Genomic DNA, 21116 nt, shown 5'->3' on the forward strand with positions numbered 1-21116 from the left:
ATAACCAATGTTGGAGGGTAATGTGAGAAAACTAAGACACTGGTACATTGTTGGTGGAACTGTGAACAGATCCAACCATTTTGGAGAGCAATTTGGAACTATGCTCAAAAAGTTTCAAACTGTGCATACCCTTTGACACAGCAGTGCTACTCCTGGGCTTATATCCCAAAGAGATCTTAAAGAAGGGAAAGGGTCTCACACATGCAAAAATATTTGTGTCAGCCCTTTTTAAGTGGCAAGAAACTGGAAACTGAGTGGATGCCCATCAATTAGACAATGGCTGAATAAATTGTGGTATATGAATGTTATGGAATATTATTGTTCTGTAAAAAAATGACCACCAGAATGATTTCTGAGAGTCCTGGAGAGACTTATCTGAACTGATATTAAGTTAAATGAGCAGAACCAGGAGATCATTATACATGGTAACAATAAGACTATGCAATGATCAATTCTGATGGACTTGGCTCTCTTCAACAATGAGATGATTCAAACCAGTTCTACTTGTTCAGGGGTGAAGAGAGCCAACTACACCCAGAGAGAGAATTGCAGAGATGGAGTGTGAAAAACAAAATAGCATTCTCACTCTCTCTGTTATTATTTGCTTGCATTTTTTTTATTTCTCAGTTTTTCTTTTTCTTCCTTCTTGATCTGATATTTCTTGTGCAGCAAGATATACATATGTATAAATATGTATATTGGATTTAACATATATTTTAACATATTTAAGATGTATTGGACTACCTGTCAGCTAGGGAAGGGGGTTGGGGGAAGAAGGGAAAAATTTGGAACAAAAGATTTTGCAAGGGTCAATATTGAAAAATTACCCATGCATATGTTGTGTAAATAAAAACCTTTAATAAATATAAATAAATAAATAGAGCCACAGCAAAGGAAAGGGCTGCCTCAAGGGCTAGTGGTTTCTATACCAGACTTAGTATTTGTCCCTACTAGAGTCTTCACACAGAAATTAGATATTTTTTTTCAAGGTAGATTGGATTCCTAACTAAGGACATGTTGGATTATATGCCTTTTGAGGTGCCTTTCAATGCCGATATTCTGAAAATTTTATGTGTATGTGTGTGCGTACTTAATAACCTGTCTTCATTTCTATCAGTGACGGATCTTGTTGTATACCTTGTAATATCAAATCATTAATGGTACTGAGTGAATTAAATAGTTAACAAAAGGAGCATTAATTGTGCCAAACATAAAGTGATATCTATTTTCAAATGAAAGACTTTAAATGGGTATTTATTTTGTCCTAAATGAGTAATTTGAAATATTGAAGATTTAAAAAGTTAATAAAGTCACTCCCCTTATAAATTTAAGTCAAGGGAATATTCAAGTGGCAACACATGAAATCTCATGTGAAACTTTAGTTAACAATTTTCACACATTCAGTACCAAAGGAACATTGGCATAATCAGATCTTCATTGTTCTGCCTTGCACTAACTAGGAATGCTCTAATTTTTAATCCCAAATATCAGTATCAATAGCTATTTGATTACAGAGCTCATGTTTGGAGAAAATGTTAATCTTTGGAGAAATCTCAGAATCTTTGTTTTTCTGGTCCAATCTATCAAAAGAATAAGCCATCCATTCATGCAATATATTGCCACAATGATGAACCACTCAGAGGTACTGCAAGTTGTTCATTCAAAAACTGGAAAATAACAGCCTTTGTCTTACCTTATTTACCTTACCCTTAAAATTTTAGTTTGTCCCTTAACAACAAAGCCCAAATGGATGTTTAAATTCTTCAAAGATGGTATAAAATATTATTTTTTTAAAACTGAGGAAATTGAGGCACAATTGAGAATGAGAGATGGGAAAGTAGCAGTATTATAACAAATATGAGAAGTAGATAATGTACATCAGCCTTATAAATGTTGTTACTTTTTAAAATAATAATGCTATTGTGATTAATGATATTGAAATATGTGAAGATCGTGTATTTTTAAATCAGCCGGAGTCAGGAATTCAGGTTAGGGGAAAATCGTAAGTCTTTATTCTCAGTGAAGAAGGATCGGAGATGGAAGAGAATCGGCAATAGCAATGTGTGCAGCTGAGTCAAGAAGCTAGCTCGACCAGCAGCCACACAACCAGCAGCTCAGAGTCTCGAACCCAGGCCCTATCTCCCCCAGCTTCTCTTCCTCTCTCTCTCTCTGCCTCCACCCCCCAAAATCGTCATTTCCTATACAACACATCAGGACTTGCACGGAGAGTGGGCAGGGACCATTCTTTATCCAATCATGTATATTAATAGAGTGTAGCCCAATTACTATTTAGCCTCACATACTTGGGACCTCAGGGCATCAACTCAAACCTCAACCCATTACATCTCCCGCTTTCTTTTATTTTAGAACACAGGTGGTCATTCCATCCCTGACTCCTCAGGGAGGTCAGAGCCCAAGGGGAGGTGATCACAGCCTTCCTAACTTCTCAGGAAGGAGGTGAAAGCACCGAAAAGAGTAATCACAGCCTCCCTGACTTCTCAGAAAAAGGCAGTTGAAAGCACTAAAAAAGATGATCACCCCACTGGACATCTCAGGAAGGGAGATGAAAAGCACCAAAGGGAAATGAGGTTGCTGGCAGGTTTCTGGTGAAGGGTCTTATTATACAAACCCATCAGCATGGAGGTATTACACAAGCACATAGCAATAACAAGAGCTATGGGATGACCTCCCTCAGTCAGCGCACGCTCGATGTGGTGTAATAAACATGAATTGTACACACAAGTAGTGGAATAGCAAACAATATAAATCAACATGGTGTTGGAAAAGATCACCAGAAGTCCTAGAATGTGGGTATAAACAACAGTCACAATACACCTTCTTCAACAGCCAAGAGATAGTCCAAAACCAATCTATTTCCCATTGCTTCACATGTCAGGGAATCAATGATCCCCCTAGTTTTGAAGTCCTCCAAAAGTCTTTTTGTGTTAGGGAATCCAATGATTCCAACAGTTTTGAAGTGTTGTAACAGTCTTATTTCTCAGAGAATCCAATGATTCTGAAGTTTTCAAGTCCTATGTCTCAGAAATCAATGATTCCTGAGGATTTTCAAGTCCTATGTCTCAGAGAATCCAATGATTCCTGAGGGTTTTTGAGTCCTATGGCTCAGAGAATCCAATGATTCCTGAGGGTTTTGAAGTCCAACAATCTTTGATGTCCATGAGTCAAACACCATAACTGCCACGCTCTTTCTTTTTTTTTTTTTAATAGCCTTTTATTTACAGGATATATGCATGGGTAACTTTACAGCATTAACAATTGCCAAACCTCTTGTTCCAATTTTTACCTCGCCCCCCCTCCCCTAGATGGCAGGATGACCAGTATATATTAAATATATTAAAATATAAATTAGATACACAATAAGTATACATGACCAAAATGTTATTTTGCTGTACAAAAAGAATCAGACTCTGAAATATTATACCATTACCTTGTGAAGGAAATAAAAAATGCAGGTTTGCATAAATATAGGGATTGGGAATTCAATGTAATGGTTTTTAGTCATCTCCCAGAGTTCTTTTTCTGGGTGTAGCTGGTACAGTTCATTACTGCTCCATTAGAAATGATTTGGTTGATCTCGTTGCTGAGGATGGCCTGGTCCATCAGAACTGGTCATCATATAGTATTGTTGTTGAAGTATATAATGATCTCCTGGTCCTGCTCATTTCCTCCAGCATCAGTTCGTTAAGTCTCCTCCAGGCCTTTCTGAAATCATCCTGTTGGTCATTTCTTACAGAACAATTATTCCAAATATTCATATACCACAATTTATTCAGCCATTCTCCAACTGATGGACATCCATTCAGTTTCCAGTTTTAACCACTACAAAAGGGCTACAAACATTCGTCACATACAGGTCCTTTCCCTTCTTTATAATCTCTTTGGGATATAATCCCAGTAGTAACACTCTGGATCAAAGGGTATCACAGTTTGATAACTTTTGAGCATAGTTCCAAACTACTCTCCAAAAGGGTTGGATTCGTTCACAACTCACCAACAATGCATCAATGTCCCAGTTTTCCACATCCCTCAACAATCATCATTATTTTTTCCTGTCAATCTTAGCCAATCCCGCAGGTGTGTAGTAGTATCTTAGAGTTGTCTTAATTTTGCATTTCTCTGATTAATAATGACTTGGAGCATCTTTTCATATGACTAGAAATAGTTTCCTTTCTTCATCTGAGGTTGTCTGTTCATCCTTTGACCATTTTTCAGTTGGGGAATGGCTTGATTTTTATAAATTAGAGTTAATTCTCTATATTTTGGAAATGAGGCCTTTATCAGAACTTTTGACTGTAAAAATATTTTCCAGTTTATTGCTTCCCTTCTAATCTTGTCTGCATTAGTTTTGTTTGTACGAAAACTTTTCAATTTGGTATAATCGAAATTTTCTATTTTGTGATCAGTAATGATCTCTAGTTCTCCTTTGGTCATAAAGACCTTCCCCTTCCACAGGTCTGAGAGGTAAACTATCCTGTGCCACGCTCTTTCAATGGTGAGCACAATCAGCAACAGAACCACCCGATATTTCTTGGGTCTTCTCCTTTGTTTCAAGGGTCTGCTCCGTCTCTCTGCGATGGACAAGGCGAATATGGCTCGTTGGCACCCATCTGATTCCTTCTCCACCTGTAGAGATACAAGCAAACCCTCTCCCAACAGTTAGCCTATCTGGTCCTTTCCATTCACCACTTTCTGGGTCTCCCACCACCTGGCGATTATCTAAAGATAGTGAGCTGTTCGCATGGACACTGACCTTCTGTGGGTTATAAAACCTGTCTGCCAGACTAGTGCATCTTTGTCAAAAATCAAAAAGTTAATAGTATAAAGAGCTAGATTTAGAAGTTCTCTAGGGTTACCTGTGGCTCCCCCTTTCTTTTGTTTTTGGAGGAGCATCTTAATATCTCTGTTTCTCCTCTCCACTATTGACTGTCCTTGAGGATTAAAAGGTATGCCCGTGGTGTGTAAATCTTATACTGTGCACAAAAAGTGTGCAAAATGGTTTGAAGTATAAGAGGACCATTGTCTGTTTTTATTGCTTTGGCAACCCATAATGGCAAATGCTTGTGTGAGGAATTCAGTGACCACTTGGGCTGTCTCTTGCTGCTGGCATTGCAAAAGTGAATCCCGAAAAGGTGTCTACCACAACATGGATGAAAGACAGACGACCAAAAGATTTATAATGGGTCACATCCATTTGCCAGATTTCATTGGGTCTCAAACCACGAGGGGTTCTTCCTGAGGCAGTGTAGGAGCGTGGAAGGAAGGCAACATAAGGCTTTACTATGCTCCTAGCTTCCTCTCTTGTTATTCAATTGTAAACGTAAAGCTCGGCAGCCTGATGATATTTAGAATGAGATGCTTGAGCTTCTTAACTAAAGGGTATTGACAACATAGTTAGAAGGCTATCTGCCTTTGAATTGCCATCAAATATTGGACTGAAGTCCACTATGAGTGAACATGTAATATATAGATCTTACCTGGATGCTTTCTACTTGCTCTTGAAGTTTCTTAAAGAGTTGATAATATTAGAGGCTACAAATTTTATTTGGTATGGCCATTCTTTTACCACACCTACTGAATAGGCCGAATCAGATATTAATTATGTCTCCTGGATAATAAGTAAGGCTAGAATGATCGTGTACAATTCATTCTGCTGAGTGGACTGAAAAGGAGTTCTGACTACTCTCTTTATAGTTAGATCATGAAATTACACAGCACAAATATTATGTTTGGATGCATCCTGAAGATAGTTGGTCCTTTAAGAGGAACTTTAGAAACTTTTTCTTCAAGAATCCATTGCCAATTATGTAATAGTCTAGTTATCTTTAATGGAGACCCATGTAAAAATTTGGAACATGGCTAATAAAATTTACTCTGGGATGGTCTCACAACAACATTAATTTTGTATTGGTATAAAAGGTGTTATATCTTGTCAGGTTTGTCCCAGATAATTTACTGCTCGCTTAGTGGCCTTTAATAAAATTCTAGCCACAAGCACTGGGTAAGGTGTTAAGGCTTTGTTCTGGTTGTGCTGGGAGGTTCACCCACCTATCACACTGTGTCCTTGATGAAGGACTGCTGTGGTGTTCTCTTGGTGGCAAAACTGATATTCAAAGGGTTTTGAGTGACTCTTTCAACCACATTGGATAAAGCAGTTCAACTTCTCTCAAAGCCTCTTCAGCTTCTTTTTGTAAGCTGGCGTGGTGAATTTAAAGCACGTCTCCCCTTAAAATGTCATATAACGGTTTGTAACTGTAGGTAGTCAAACCTAACACTGGTCGATCCATTAGATATCTCCTATCAATTTCTGAAAATCATTCAATGTGTTTAGCTTTTCTGTTCTTAAGGAGAGTTTTTGAACTTAAGCACTTTAGGGTATACTTCATATCCTAAATATTGAAAAGGACATGTCTTTGAATTTTTTGGTGCTATGTATAATTTGTAATTCTTTAGTGTTTCTATGGTCTTTTGTAGACATCCTCTAACATTTGTTCCTCAGGTACATCCCAAAATGTCATCCATGTAATGTAATAGCATAACTTTTGGAATGCTTTTTCTTACTAGACAAGAGCAGCAACAATATACATTTGATACATAGTAGGGCTGTTTTTCATTCCTGTGCAAACTGTCCATTCATATCTTTTATAAGGCTCAGCTAAGTTAACCTGGGCACTGAAAAGGCAAATCTTTCATATCCTTCTTATCCAGAGGGATAGAATAGAAACAATCCTAATATCTATGACCCAAAGAGGCCATTCTCTAGGCAACTGAGTAGGAGATGGAAGTCCAGGCTGAAGAGTTCCCTAGTTTCCATCTGTTCATTCACTTTTCTTAAATCCGTTAACATCCTTCATTTTCAGATTTCTTTTCACAACAAACACTGGGAATTCCAAGGACTTAAGAAGGTTTTAAAGTGTCCTTGGTCAAGCTGCTCCTGTACTATATCTAATAAGGCCTGAATTTTATCTTTACTTAAGGGCCACTGCTCTATCCACACTGGTGTATCAGTTTTCCATTGGATAGGGAACAGGTGAAAGTGTTGGAGGCCTTCAACAGCAGCCCTGCTTAAAAACTGAAGGACTTATTTTTAACCCTAATTGCTGTAAAATGTCTCTTCCCCAAGTTGATGGGATTTTTTTCAACTATAAAGGAGTAAAAACTCTTGTTTTGCCTTCAAAAGTCCATCTCATAGGGCAGCACTAACTCTGCTATTGATACTTCCACCAGACATGTAGGTGTCTGCTTTAATCTTTTGGCAGTGACTGGGCCAGCTGGCCCTCTAATGACCGTCTGATCTGCACCAGTGTCTACCAATCCTTCCAATGGAAGGCCATTTATATAGATTGTGAGCATAGGTCGGTCCAGTTGTTACAGCTGCTATCCAGTAAATTGCTGGATTTTGATCTGGAATCAGAATCTGGGTGACTATCACCAGGCTGCTTATTAAGGATTTTGTATGAGTAAACCTGATTACTATTTCTCCTGGGTGATAAGTCACCATTGTCTCCTTATTGGTGACTGGATATTATCTACACATTCCCAGTTTCCCACATCAGTATGTGGATGGACACTGTTTTGTACGTACTCTCAGGAGGTAAAATGGTCAACCTACTGTGCCTGGAGGCAAGGGATCCATAGGCTGGGGAGGAACAGATTTCACCTCAGGGGGTATCTCAGTGGTCTCAGCTGCATACAACTCTATTCTCTAATTGCAATCCTTTCTTCTATCAGGTTGCTTCCTGGCTGATTGATTGTGTAATCCTTTCTGCCATCATATGGCTTCCTGGCCTGATTGGTCATATTGGGGTATTGGCTGTCTAGGCACTCTCTGGGTGCACCATTGGCTGCCATCTGTCCAAGTGTTTTTTGCCTGGGGCCCTGGGGTGGGCCCCTCATCCCGTTTCCCTGAACCTGTCTACATTCTGAGGCCAATGGAAGCCTCTGTTGCATTTGGACATGGGATACTGGGTCTTGTTCTCCCAACCTGTTTTCTCACCTCTCTATACCAACATTGAGCTTTCAGATGCCCTACTTTACCACACTGAAAGCATTGACGTTTCTCTAAAAGTCCCTTGCCGGAAGGGACCCTGTCTACCATGTTGGGATCTTGGAGTCTGCATCATAGTCTGGCTATAAAAGGCATTTGTACCCACTGTGGCCGGCATCTTATGAACTCCTCTAAAGGAGCATCCTTGTGCAGTCCTAGTATAATCCTTCTGCACACCTCATTAGCATTTTCCTTAGCAAGTTGCCTTATTAAAACATCTGTTGATGGATTTTCCCCATTAGTTCTTATGATAGCAGTCTGCAAACATCCCACAAAGTCAGCAAAGGGCTCATCTGGCCCTTGCATTATTTTTGTGAAGGCCTCACCTTTGTCATTTTTATTGTGAATCGAAGCCCACGTTTTGATAGCTTTAGCAGCAATTTGCTCATATGATGCTACTGAATAATTAATCTGTGCTGTGACGTCTGCATATGGACCTGTACCTTGTAGTAGGTCATAGGTGATCTCAGCATGAACAGCATTTTGACTATTTTGTTGGGCTTGTATCCTACAGAACTCACTATATTCAGAAAGCCACATGTAATTTTGTCCAGGTTCTAGGCATACCCTTGCTATAGATTTCCAGTCATCAGGAGTCAAGATTTCGAAAGCCAAATTCTGTAACAGCATCTTAACATAAGCTGATGTAGCCCCATAGAGAGTGCAAGCCTTTTTAAGATCTTTAATGATTTCTATGTTAAAAGGGGCGTATCTTCGACTTTGTTGACCTGAGGCATTAGACTGGGAAATTACAGGACAGATAAGTGGCTGAAGCTCCCGATGTCCACACCCTTTTCTTTGGCCTTCATTAAGCCCTCTTGCAGTCTGCTCATGATTGGATACTGGGGATGCTGGGGGGGAGGTGCTGGTGCTGTCACTGCCCCCCCCACTGCCCCTCCTCCCTCCATCCCGGAGGGTGGAGTTGGTGGAGGAGAGTCAATCACTTGCTCCTGGGGTGGAGTTGAAGCTGCCTCCTGAGGGGGAAGGTCACCACACCCTTGCTCACTTAAGTCTCCATGCCCTGTGGGGCATTAATCTCTTCATTGTCTTCCTCCTTAATATCATGGCTAATTTGAGAAGGAGTAGAAGGAGCCACAGGTTTTTTCTTTCTTCTAGGGATAGGGTTTCTTAGTGCTAACTGAAATATATTGTATAAATAAAATGCCTCGATGGAAATTGAATGAGGACCACATTCTCTGAAATGCATGGACATCTCTTGTCCAACCTGGGACCAGTTATCTCGAGAGATCTGCTCCTCCTCTACAAACCAAGGGGAGATGCAGTTTAATATACCCACAAATCTCCCTATCTGTTCCCAAGTTATAAGTAACCCATGTATTTCTATCAGCTTAAGCATGCTTTCTATAGCACCACTCTTGGGTGGGGTTGGGGGCGGGGATGGAGAGTCTTTAGCTAGCATTTGTCCCATTTTAGCCAAAAAAAAAAGATTACTGTTTAGTTTTTAAGAAAATAAGTTCCTTATTTGTCTATTAACAATACTCACCCAAGTTCCTGGTCACCGGAGACTTCTTCAGTCCTTGGTTCCCACCGTTGGGCGCCAAATGTGAAGATCGTGTATTTTTAAATCAGCCGGAGTCAGGAATTCAGGTTAGGGGAAAATCGTCAGTCTTTATTCTCAGTGAAGAAGGATCGGAGATGGAAGAGAATCGGCGATAGCAATGTGTGCAGCTGAGTCAAGAAGCTAGCTCGACCAGCAGCCACACAACCAGCAGCTCAGAGTCTCGAACCCAGGCCCTATCTCCCCCAGCTTCTCTTCCTCTCTCTCTCTCTGCCTCCACCCCCCAAAATCGTCATTTCCTATACAACACATCAGGACTTGCACGGAGAGTAGGCAGGGACCATTCTTTATCCAATCATGTATATTAATAGAGTATAGCCCAATTAATATTTAGCCTCACATACTTGGGACCTCAGTGCATCAACTCAAACCTCAGCCCATTACAGAAATATATTTTAAAGTGCTATTAATTTGATGGTAACTTCCTGTAATCATTTCTTCTATCAATCAATGGATTAATTAATAGTAAAACTACTGCTTGGGAATTACTTTTAAGAATGATGTTTCAGAAATATTACTCAGCCTTAGTAATATATTTAATATGTAGAGAAGCAACATGATACAGTGATTGGAGAGCAAAGTTTTAGAATCAGGAAGAAGAAAGTCCTGTCTCTGACAAATAATTTCTGTGGAGATTATGAACAAATCATTTGATCTCTCAGTTTCTTAAGATAATTGCATTTAAGAAAATAACAATCTTCTTAGTTATGATGACTCCTCTTACTGAGAGTTCCCTATACCTGTGAAATCATTAGTTTTGTCAAAAGCATTTATTTAAACTGTTTATGTGTAAAAGTTATTTATATGTAGCACTTGGCTCAAAGGGACTATTGTCATTGCTATTCTCATTGCTGGAGATTGCTCAATGCTCAGTGTCTACATAAGAGCCTAAGAGGAGAAAAATCCTAATCTTCTGGCTTTTGACTTTGAGAGGGTAGACGCAATTTCAAATTCTCCTTATGCTCCTGAAGGGAAAGACTCTGGGAAGAAGCATACATATAACCCTTATCATGTCCTTATCCCTATATTAATACTTTAGAAACTTAGGAAAAATTTCCCCTTTCATTATTATCTCCCTCTCCCTCTCCCTTTCCCTTTCCTTCCTTCTCTCCCTCCCTCCCTCCCTCCCTCCTCTCTCTCTCTCTCTTTGTCTCTCTCTCTCTCTCTTTCTGTCTCTATGTGTCTCTTTGTTTTCTGTCTGTCTTAATCATTCTGTCTCTCTTGAGCTGAGAACAACTCATTCTCATTGAGACATTTAATAATGCCTCAATAATAATAATAATCTGGTATACGTTTTCATATGTATACTTTCTCTGAACTCTGTTTTGTTATTGATGAATTAATTTATTCACTATTTAGTATGTAGATTTATTGCAGAACAAGCAGTTACACTTTAGATATATAGCTTGGGATAGCAATCAAGAACGTAATTCAAACAGAATTTTCACTCTGGACCAGAAATATTCAAAGCAGTACAATAAACACAATTCTAGCCTGCTACACAAGCACAATACACTCCTCATATTCTCTACATAGATAAAATAGGTCAGATTCCATTCTCAGTTCTAGAGAAAAGATGATGAAACAAATTTCTGTCTTATGTATGATTGAAAAGTAAGGAAACCAGAGAAGCTAAATGTTAAGTACTCAGTCAGACATGGTTGCTGTCTCGAAATATGTAGATATTTGTCTCTCTCACACACACTAAAAAATAAAACAAACAAAAAATCCTCTTTTACAAATCCCCAAAACTTTAGACTATTTAATAAAACTTAATTTTACTTTAATTTGAGTATAGGAAAAATACATATAACCAGTAATTTAAAATTAATACATATCATAGTAATCATCAAATATAGATGGAGAACTAGAATTTATTTTAGAAGACACCTGAGGTCCTTGGTTTGCAGATGAAGAAATTATCTGCAGCTTAGAAAAGACTGCCCAAGGTTCAAGTAGGAAAGAGCAATTCGAAATTTGAACCCATTTGATTTTGACTCCATTGTTCTTTCTAATATATCCATTCTCTCCTGATTTTGTCATGACTGGACCATTTCCCCTCATTTACTCCTACCCAGTTTGTTAGTAAAAACTTGTTATCTTCAAAAGATAATAAAATAGGCATACATATTTATCCAGGGTTTCCTCATGGAGTACTGGCTTATGATAAAATGATTAGGATGGAAATAATGGAAATAGTAAGGGAATTGATCTATTTATACTAAAGTGTAAATAGTTAACCAAACAATTAATTCCAAACCTCTGGTGTCTGCTTTCTTCCAGTTTTAAGGAGAGGAAAGTAAAAAGAAAATGAGAACATTGACTCCTTGAAACTTGTTTGTTCAAGAAGAGAAGTTACTACCATAATAGTGTAATTATTGAGGTCTTTATAATCTAGTCAGTTAACAAACATTAAGTATTTATTATGTGGCAAGCATTATGCCAAGTGCTTGATTAATTAAAAAAAAAAAGTCCCTGCCCTCAAGGAGCTTACATTCTAATGAAGCAGTTGCATTCACTACAGCAATAATGTCATCATTCTCCAAGTTATTGAGGATAATAAATACACTTTGACAAAAGGGAGGAGGGAGAAAATGGCAATGAAAGGAAAAAGAAAAATTTAAGAGGCAAGGTAAAAGGATTTGGAAGGAATATGGGATAAAGAAGAAGGAAAAATGTATGAACATTTACTATTTATATATACATAAAAGATATGAAAAACTTTACATAGAGAGGAGCCCTAAATACTCTGATAAGGAAATATATTTTTGTTCTCAAAGAGGCTGGATTGAAGTCAGAAGGAAAAAAGAATGGAGAGATGAGGAGTAATATCTAGTGAGTCTTTGCAGGGAATATCAAAGCATCCAATTTGAAAGACATGTGATGTGTGCAGAGGTTTCCTTTTTTTCCTGGATTGTATATTGGAAATGTGATGAAGAACCACATGAGTCACAGCTGATAACTAATACTCAGTTTTAGTGTTTCTTATGAATATGAATGGTGTGCCAACAGAAGGAACCTGGAAATAATTTGGAAGCATATCTGAAAACATCCCTGAAGCTTGGCACAGTATACCTTTCTCCCTTTAAGCAAAGCCCTATTTTTTTGAAAATAAAAAGCTTTAAATAAAAAATAAAGAAAACTTGATTTGTGTTAGGAAGAAAATACAATAATGTTGAAGCCTGTATCATCTGTGAGCATAATTACTCACTTGGATACATCCAAGATAATAACATATCAGTAAAATTGCTATCATCATATATGTATGAAATAGAAATTATGACAAAGTCCTATTTTAACAAAGAATTAAAAGCCAAATAATAATTTGGAGAAATGAGCATAAAATAGCAAAAGATTATGATTATAATAGAAAGTTACTATGGTGACAAGGAAGATTAAAAAACAAAGGATGATAATTTCAAACATGATAACAAAATCAAAGCTTCTACATCCAAAGCCTCCAAGAAAAATAAGAATTGGTTTCATGAGATGGAAGAAGTCAAAAGAGATTTTGAAAATCAAGCAAAAGAAGTAGAGGAAAAATTGGGAAGGTAATTGACAGTGGTACCAAAAAAAAAAAAAAAAAAAAACACACACACACACACACACACACAAAAAGTTATTCAAATGAAGAATGCCTTTAAAAACAAAATTGGCCAAATAGGAATAGAGGTTCAAATGCTTACTAAGGAAAATAGTTACTTTAAAATTAGGATAGAGAAAATAAAAGTTAAGAATTTTATAATAAATAATAAAAAACAAAATAAAATGAAAAGGATTGAAAAATTAGAAAACAATATGAAATATCTCATTGGGAAAACCACTGACATGGAAAATAAATCCAGGAGAAATAACTTTAACATTATTTGTCTATCTGAAAACTATGATCAAATAAAAGTGTCTAGGCATCATCGTTCAGAAATTATCATGGGAGACTTTCCAGATATTATAGAACCAGATGGTAAAATAGAAATTAATAGAATACATCATCACTTAAAAATAAAGATCCTGAAAACTCCCAGGAATATTATAGCCAAATTCTGGAACTCCCTGATCAGGGAGAAATTATCACAAGCATCCCCCCCAAAATTAATTCATGTGTATAGTGCAGCCACAGTCAGATAATAAATTGTTCAGTAGCATCCATATTAAAGGACTGGAATGCTTAGAATACAATATTCTGGAGAGAAATGAAGCTAGCACTACAAGCAAGAATCATCCACCAAATAAAACTTTATATAATTCTTCAGGGGAAAAGATATATATTCAGTGAAATAGAAGACTTTCAAGCAGTTATAATGAAAAGACCAGAGTTGAATAGAAAATTGATCAACAAATATAGGACTTAGGAGAAGCAAAAGGAAGTAATCAAGATAGGGATATAATAAGAAGCTTAACAATGTTTATCTGTTCACATTCTTATAGGGGATGATGAAATGTGTAACTCAAGAACTTTTTCAATATTATGCTCATTTGATTTGGTTCAAAATGGAAATAACATATACACTCATAAAAATCTATCTCACTCTATAGGAAAGTAAGAAGGGATGAGTATAGTGAAATAGGGGAGGGTATAGAAAAGAGGACATGTTTAGAAAAATAATTTTGTAGCAAGTTTCTCTGATAAAGACCACATTTCTCTCTTTTAAAAATATTTTATTTGAAAAAAAAAAGAGTAAGAAAAACAGAAAAATACAAAACAAAATAAAGCAAAACAAAAGAAAACTGTCATATACCCAGAGGGACATCAAGGAGGATTCAAATTATATAACAACAAATTACGAGATTAAGAAAATATATATTTATTAGTAGAAGAAATTATAAATTTCCATTTTTTCTTTACTGCCTTGTAAATTGTTCTTTGTTCTCTGCTGTGCACTTTATTTACTCTATTCTTTTTTCCCCTTTCATCCCCCAATGTCCAAGAAAGTTACAGTTAAGAAAAGATATATTTATATATGCACATGTAGATATATAACTTCACATACATACACCCCCCACACACACACCTACACCCACACACACATATGCATGTCTTTCCTATTCCTGCTGACTAATTAAATTGTGCTCTACAACTTACTTTGTTATTACTTATCCTCCTTCTATCCAAGGATCCCTTCCTTGTCTTCTTTCATCCTTTACTTCCCCATCTGCCCATCTCCCCCTTATTTCTTCATAGATTTTGGAGGGTTTTATACCCTTCATAGTATATATGTAGCATTGCCTATTGAACCCATTCTTGATATGAGTAGGTTTTCAGGACTACAAGCCCTCCTTTCCCCTCTAATATGTGTCTATTCTTCCTCTGCATCTCACTTGTATAACACAATTACTATTTTTATCTTAATTCTGCTAGTCTTTCTTTTGAGCTATCCTACTATTGATGTAAATCTTAAAGATATACTACATATTTCCCATGTAAAAAAAATTAACAATTTGTCCATGTTTAAACAGTTTGTCCCTGTTGAGTTTCTTAAAACTGATCTTTGATATTGGTTTTTATATGTTAAATTTTCTGATGTTTGCCTTTGTTTGATAGAAATCCTGAAAATCTGCAAGTTTGTTCTACGTCCATTTTTTTCCTCATTCAAAATTATAGATAATTTTGCTGAATATGATATTTTTGGCCACAGGCCTAGTTCCTTTAATTGTCAGTATAAGGAATTCCAGGGTTTACAATCTTTATTGTAGCTACTGACAAGTCTTGTACAATTCTACTTGTAGCTCCAACATATTTGAATTGTCTTTTTCTCCCTTGTTTATTGCAAAATTCTCTCTTTGATCTGGGGTTTCAAAACTTGGCAATATTCTGTGTGTTTTCCACAAAGGATCTCTTTGAGATGGTGATTGGTGAATTTTTTCTCTTTCTACTTTCCTCTCATATTCTATCACTGCAGGACAATTTTCTTGTATTTTTCTTGCATTATTGTATAAAGCTTGTCTTTTTGGTCACAACTTTCTGGCAGTCCAATTATTTTTATGTTTTCACTTCTAGATCTGTTCTCTAAATCTCTCATTTTTCTTGTTTCACATTCTTTTCTCATTGTTTATAATCTCTTTTGTTATTTCTTTGTCTTTCATAGTGTCACTGGCTTTCCCTTGTCCAATTCTAATTTTCAAAAAATTATTTTCATCTTTTAGATTCTGTACCTCTTTTTCTAGTCGGTTACCTTTTTTCATATTTTATTATTATTCTTTGATGGTTTTTATCATATTTAAAATTTTTTCCCTCAGTATTTCCCATTTGATTTTTCAATTCTTTTTTGAGTTCCATATGTTCTTTCTGGGCTAGGAACTATTTTGTCTTATTCTTTGGGATAGAAACTTTTTTTTTACTAAAGTATCCTCCTCTGAATATGAACTCCTTGTTCCTATAATATGTTTCAATGATGGGCTTCTTTATTCTTTGTTGATTCATTTTTTTCAAATAAGAGGTTTTAGTGTAATCACTTCTTTTTGTGGGATGGGGGATGGTGCCTCAAGTTTCCCTTCACATCCCTACTCTGTCCAGGAACCCCAAACCAAGAGCTCCACCTTACTACAAGTGCTCACAGCCAGCAGCCTCCCTATCCCATTGCATCTGCAACCAACAGGTGCTGGTTCCTTCTTGCCTAGGGTAGCATCTCAGCAGTATAGCTGGGCCTGGCATTCCTAAACAGCTGAGTTTCACTCAGTCCTCTTGTATTCTGACCAGTACTCAACAAGCAGTCTGGTAGGATAAAGTCTCTATAGCTTTTGCTGAGGTTCCAACCTTACCCAGATACCCCCAAGGGTTACCCCTTAGTATTTCTACAGAGGTAGACCAGAAGTATTTGTACTTCAGCCAGGTTAATATCCCTCATGGTCTTTCTTCAGTTCTTTTTGAGTTGTATCAGGGGAACCCTTGTTCTGTCTCAAGTCTTCTTGATTATTCACCAGTCTATATGCATCCTGAAGTGCAAATTTGTTCCATTTGTGGGCAAAATCAGGACAGCTTGAAATTCACCAACTTAATGTGCCATCTTCCCAGAATCCTCCCTTCATTTCTGAAATGTGTAGCAAACTGACTTAAATTTATTTAAAGAAAGAAAGACCAAGAGAGAGATTACCCAGTTGATAAATGATCTAAAGATATGAACTATGCCCAAAGGGCCATAAAACCATGCATATTCTTTGATCTAAGAATACCATTACTAAGCATGAATTCTAAAAGAGATTTTTTTTCAAAAGAACCTATATGTAAACAAAAAAACAAACTATAAGTATATATGTATGTATGTATGTATGTGTATGTGTGTGTATGTATATCAATTCTTTTCTCTGAGCAAAAAAAAATTGGAAAATGAGGATGTGCTTATCAAGTGAGGAATGGCTGACTAAGGTGTGGTATGAAATATTATTATTCTGCAAGGAATGATGAACAAAATGCTATCAGAAAAAAGAAACTTGAAAAGTCCTCCATGAACTCAATCACAGGAAAATACACTGTGTAGAAAATATTTGCAATGTTTTGGGATGATCAGTTATAGATGACGTTGCTATTTTTAAGCAATACAATGAGCTATAATTATTCTGAAACTCTTATGATGAAACTTTTTATTCATACCCGGAGAAAGAACTAATTGTGTCAATACAAATTGAAAAACATTCTTTTTTTTAAACTCCACCCCCCCCCCTCAGGAGTATGTTGTTGTGATGATGATGATGGTGGTAGTGAGGAGATCTATATTTTCTTTCACAGGGTGACTTTTAATAAAAATGTTTTGCATAACTTTACATGTGTCTTCTTAAAGGGGTGGGGGTGGAGAAGAAGGAATAAAAATCTGGAACTCCAAAATTTAAAAACAAATGTAAAAAAAAGTTCATGTGTAACTGTGGAAAATTAAAATATTACATATAAAAAGGATTATAAAATTTTAAACAGGTAGATGAAAAATTTAGAGTCACAAAGAACAGTTTTAACACTGATAAAAATTGCAAGTCAATTTGGGGAAGTAAACAACTAGTTAATATGATGATATATGTATTGTGTCTTGAAAGTTAAGATTGATGGATTCTTTACCAGAAATGAGGTACACCTAAGAATCCACAATTTAAAGTTGAAAGTTGTTTAAAGCTAGCATGTTAGTAGCTAATTTAAACTCCTTATTTCACCAATCAAGTAAATGAGGTTCATCAAATTTAAGTGATTTCACCTGTATCACATATATTTATAATTAGCAGAACTACAATTTTAACATCTTCTGATTTACTATTCTTTTAATAATATTTATTGAATATTTTTTTCTAGAGAAGTCGTTCAACTATAAATGGAGGATCGAGAAAAGTGTCCATTCCTTCCTGCCATGTTAGGCAATAAAAAATGCTTCCAGTACAACACAGAGAAAAGAATTAGAGAGGGCAGAATATTCACAGGATATTGTAGGTCTCAGAAAAAACTCTGAAAAACAAAAATAAATTGGACTCCAAAATCTACATAAATTCACAAAATATGAATAATACAAAAGATGAACTAGAGATCCCAATCCATTATAACAAAGATACACTAACTTTTGGTGGGATGACATGTAAAATATGATTTTAGAAGTACATACTCTATTTAGAAAAAACACAATATAATGTTGAGAAGAGGGAAAAATCTTTTACTGGCATATTATTGAAGTTCTTAGCTCTCAGTTAATACTCAGTTAATACCTACTAGTTAATAGTTGAATATCAAAAACAAAATCATCAATAGAGTCTTTGGAGCTATTTGCTTTTTAGGTATAAAACCAAAGAATTCTCTTAGAACATTTTAGAGTGTCATTGGGACCTGAGTTTCAAACTCCTGTGTTAATAAGCAATGAAATAGGCACATGGTTCCCAGAAGATTGTGATACATAAGTCAGAAGGAAAGCAAATAATGTGGTATATGAAAGAGAAATGATATATGTAAAGCAATTTTTCAAATTTCAAAGAAGCATATAAAATATAGCAATAGCAGGAGCATTAGTATTAATTAATAGTATAAAGTATATGAGTAACAATAGTATTACTAATTGAAAGTTTAGTAGTAGCAACAGCAGCTGCAAGAAAACAAGGAGAAGAGGAAGAGGAGGGGGAAAAGAAGGAGAAAGAGCAGGGGCAGGAGCAGGCACAAGAGGAGGGAAAGTAGCAGTATCAGAAGCAGTAAGAAAATCTGGAGGTGGTGAATAAAGTTTTGCTTCAAGATGAATGAAGAAAGAGAGAGAACCAGATAGCACAGAAGTGTAGTATAATCCAACTGGTCAAAAGGAATAAAAAGAATGAGCTCATAAAGTGGAATAATAACATGGGATTTATACAGATATAAACTGGCAGAATTTTCATCTCCGTCACTTTTTCTGTTCCTGACTTTATATTTTTCTGTCTGTTTCCACAAAAAGAAAAATAGCTGTTAAATTTTCAAGTGACTCAATCATTTCCCTTTTTTAATCTGGAGGAAATGGATACATTATTCTTCCAATCTGTATGAAGATGAATAAGAAGTACCTATTTACTGAAGAAAAAGTTATGGCAACCAACAAGAAAAGACATTATTCCTTCTTGTAATCTATTTTTTTATTATTATTATGAAAGCTTTTTATTTCCAAAACAAATGCATGGAAACTTTTTCAACATTAACCCTTGCAAAACCTTGTGTTCCAAATTTTCCCTTCCTTCCCCCTACCTCCTCCCCTAGATGGCAAATAATCCAATTTAAGTTAAACACTGAAAAAATATATGTAAATGCAATATATGTATACATATTTATACAGTTATCATGTTGCACAAGAAAAATTAATTCAAAAAGGAAAAAAATGAGAAAGAAAATAAAATGCAAGTAAACAACAACAAAAAGAATGAAAATACTATGTTGTGTTCCATACTAGGCTCCCATAGTGCTCTCTCTGAGTATAGATGGCTCTTTTCCTCACAAGATCATTTATAATTATCCTGAATGATCATATTGTTGAAAAGAGTCATGTGCATCAGAGTTGATCATCATTTAATCTTGTTATTGTTGTATATAATAAACTGGTTCTGCTCATTTTACTTAGCATCAGGTCATGTAAAGCTGTCCAGGCCTCTCTGAAATCAGTTTCATCAATTTTTTTTAATAAAACAATAGACTTTTCCTTGGCAGATGGATTCCCAAATGTTTTGTACTATTGACATCTATTTTAAATAGAATTTCTTTTTGTATCTTTTGCAGTTGGATTTTGTTAGTGATGTATAAAAATGTTGATGATTTATGTGGATTTATTTTGTATTCTGAAACTTTGCTAAAGTTGTTGATTATTTCTAATAGTTGTTTAGTTAATTCTCTAGGATTCTCTAAGTATACCATCATATCATCTGCAAAGAGTGATAATTTGGTTTCCTCATTACCTCCTCTAATTCCTTTAATCTCTTTTTATTCTCTTTTTGATAAAGCTAGCATTTCTAATACAATATTGAATAGTAATAGTGATAGTGGGCAACCTTCTTTCGTCCCTGATTTTATTGGAAATGGTTCCAATTCATAACCATTACATGTGAAGCTTGCTGATGGTTTTAAATAGATACTACTATTTTAAGGAAAAGTCTATTTATTCCTATGCTCTCTAGTGTTTTAATAGGAATGGATGTTGGATTTCATGAAATACTTTTTTCTGCATCTATTGAAATAATCATATATTTTTTGTTAATTTGTTTGCTAATATAGTCAATTATGCTCATAGTTTTCCTAAAATTGAACCAGCCCTGCATTCTTGGTATAAATCCTAGTTGTTCATGGTATATTATCCAGGATATACTTTTCTGTAATTTCTTTGCTAATATTTTATTTAAGATTTTTGTATCAATATTCTTTAGGGAGATTGATCTATAATTTTCCTTCTCTGTTTTTGTTCTACCTAGTTTAGGTGTCAGTACCCTATCTGTGTCATAAAAGGAATTTGGTAAGAGTCCTTCATTCCCTATTTTTTCAAATAGTTTATATAGTATTGGAGTTAATTGTTCTATAAGTGTTTGGTAGAATTGACATGTAAATGCATCTGGTCCTGGGAATTTTTTCTTAGGGAGCTCATTAATAGCTGATTCTGTCTTTGTTTCTAAAATGGGACTATGTAAGCAATTTCCTATTTCTCCATTTCACTCAGGTTATCAAATTTATTGGCATAAAGTTGGGCAAAACAACTCATAATTTTTGTTTTAATTTCCTCTTTAATGGTTGAAAGTTCACTGTTCATTTTTGAGACTAGCAATTTACTTTTCCTTTCTTTTTTCTAATCACATTAACTAAAGATTTATTTATTTTGTTTTTTTTCTTAAAACCAACTTTTAGTTCTATCTATTAATTCAATAGTGTTTTTTAACTTTCAATTTTATTAATCTCTCCTTTTATTTTTAGAATTTCAATTTTGTTATTATATTGGTTGCTTTTAATTTGTTCTTTTTCTAGCTTTTTTATTTGCAAATCCAATCCATTGATTTGCTCTTTCTTTATTTTAA

The sequence above is a fragment of the Sarcophilus harrisii genome, chromosome 6, assembly GCF_902635505.1.
Source record: "Sarcophilus harrisii chromosome 6, mSarHar1.11, whole genome shotgun sequence".
NCBI lineage: Eukaryota > Metazoa > Chordata > Mammalia > Dasyuromorphia > Dasyuridae > Sarcophilus > Sarcophilus harrisii.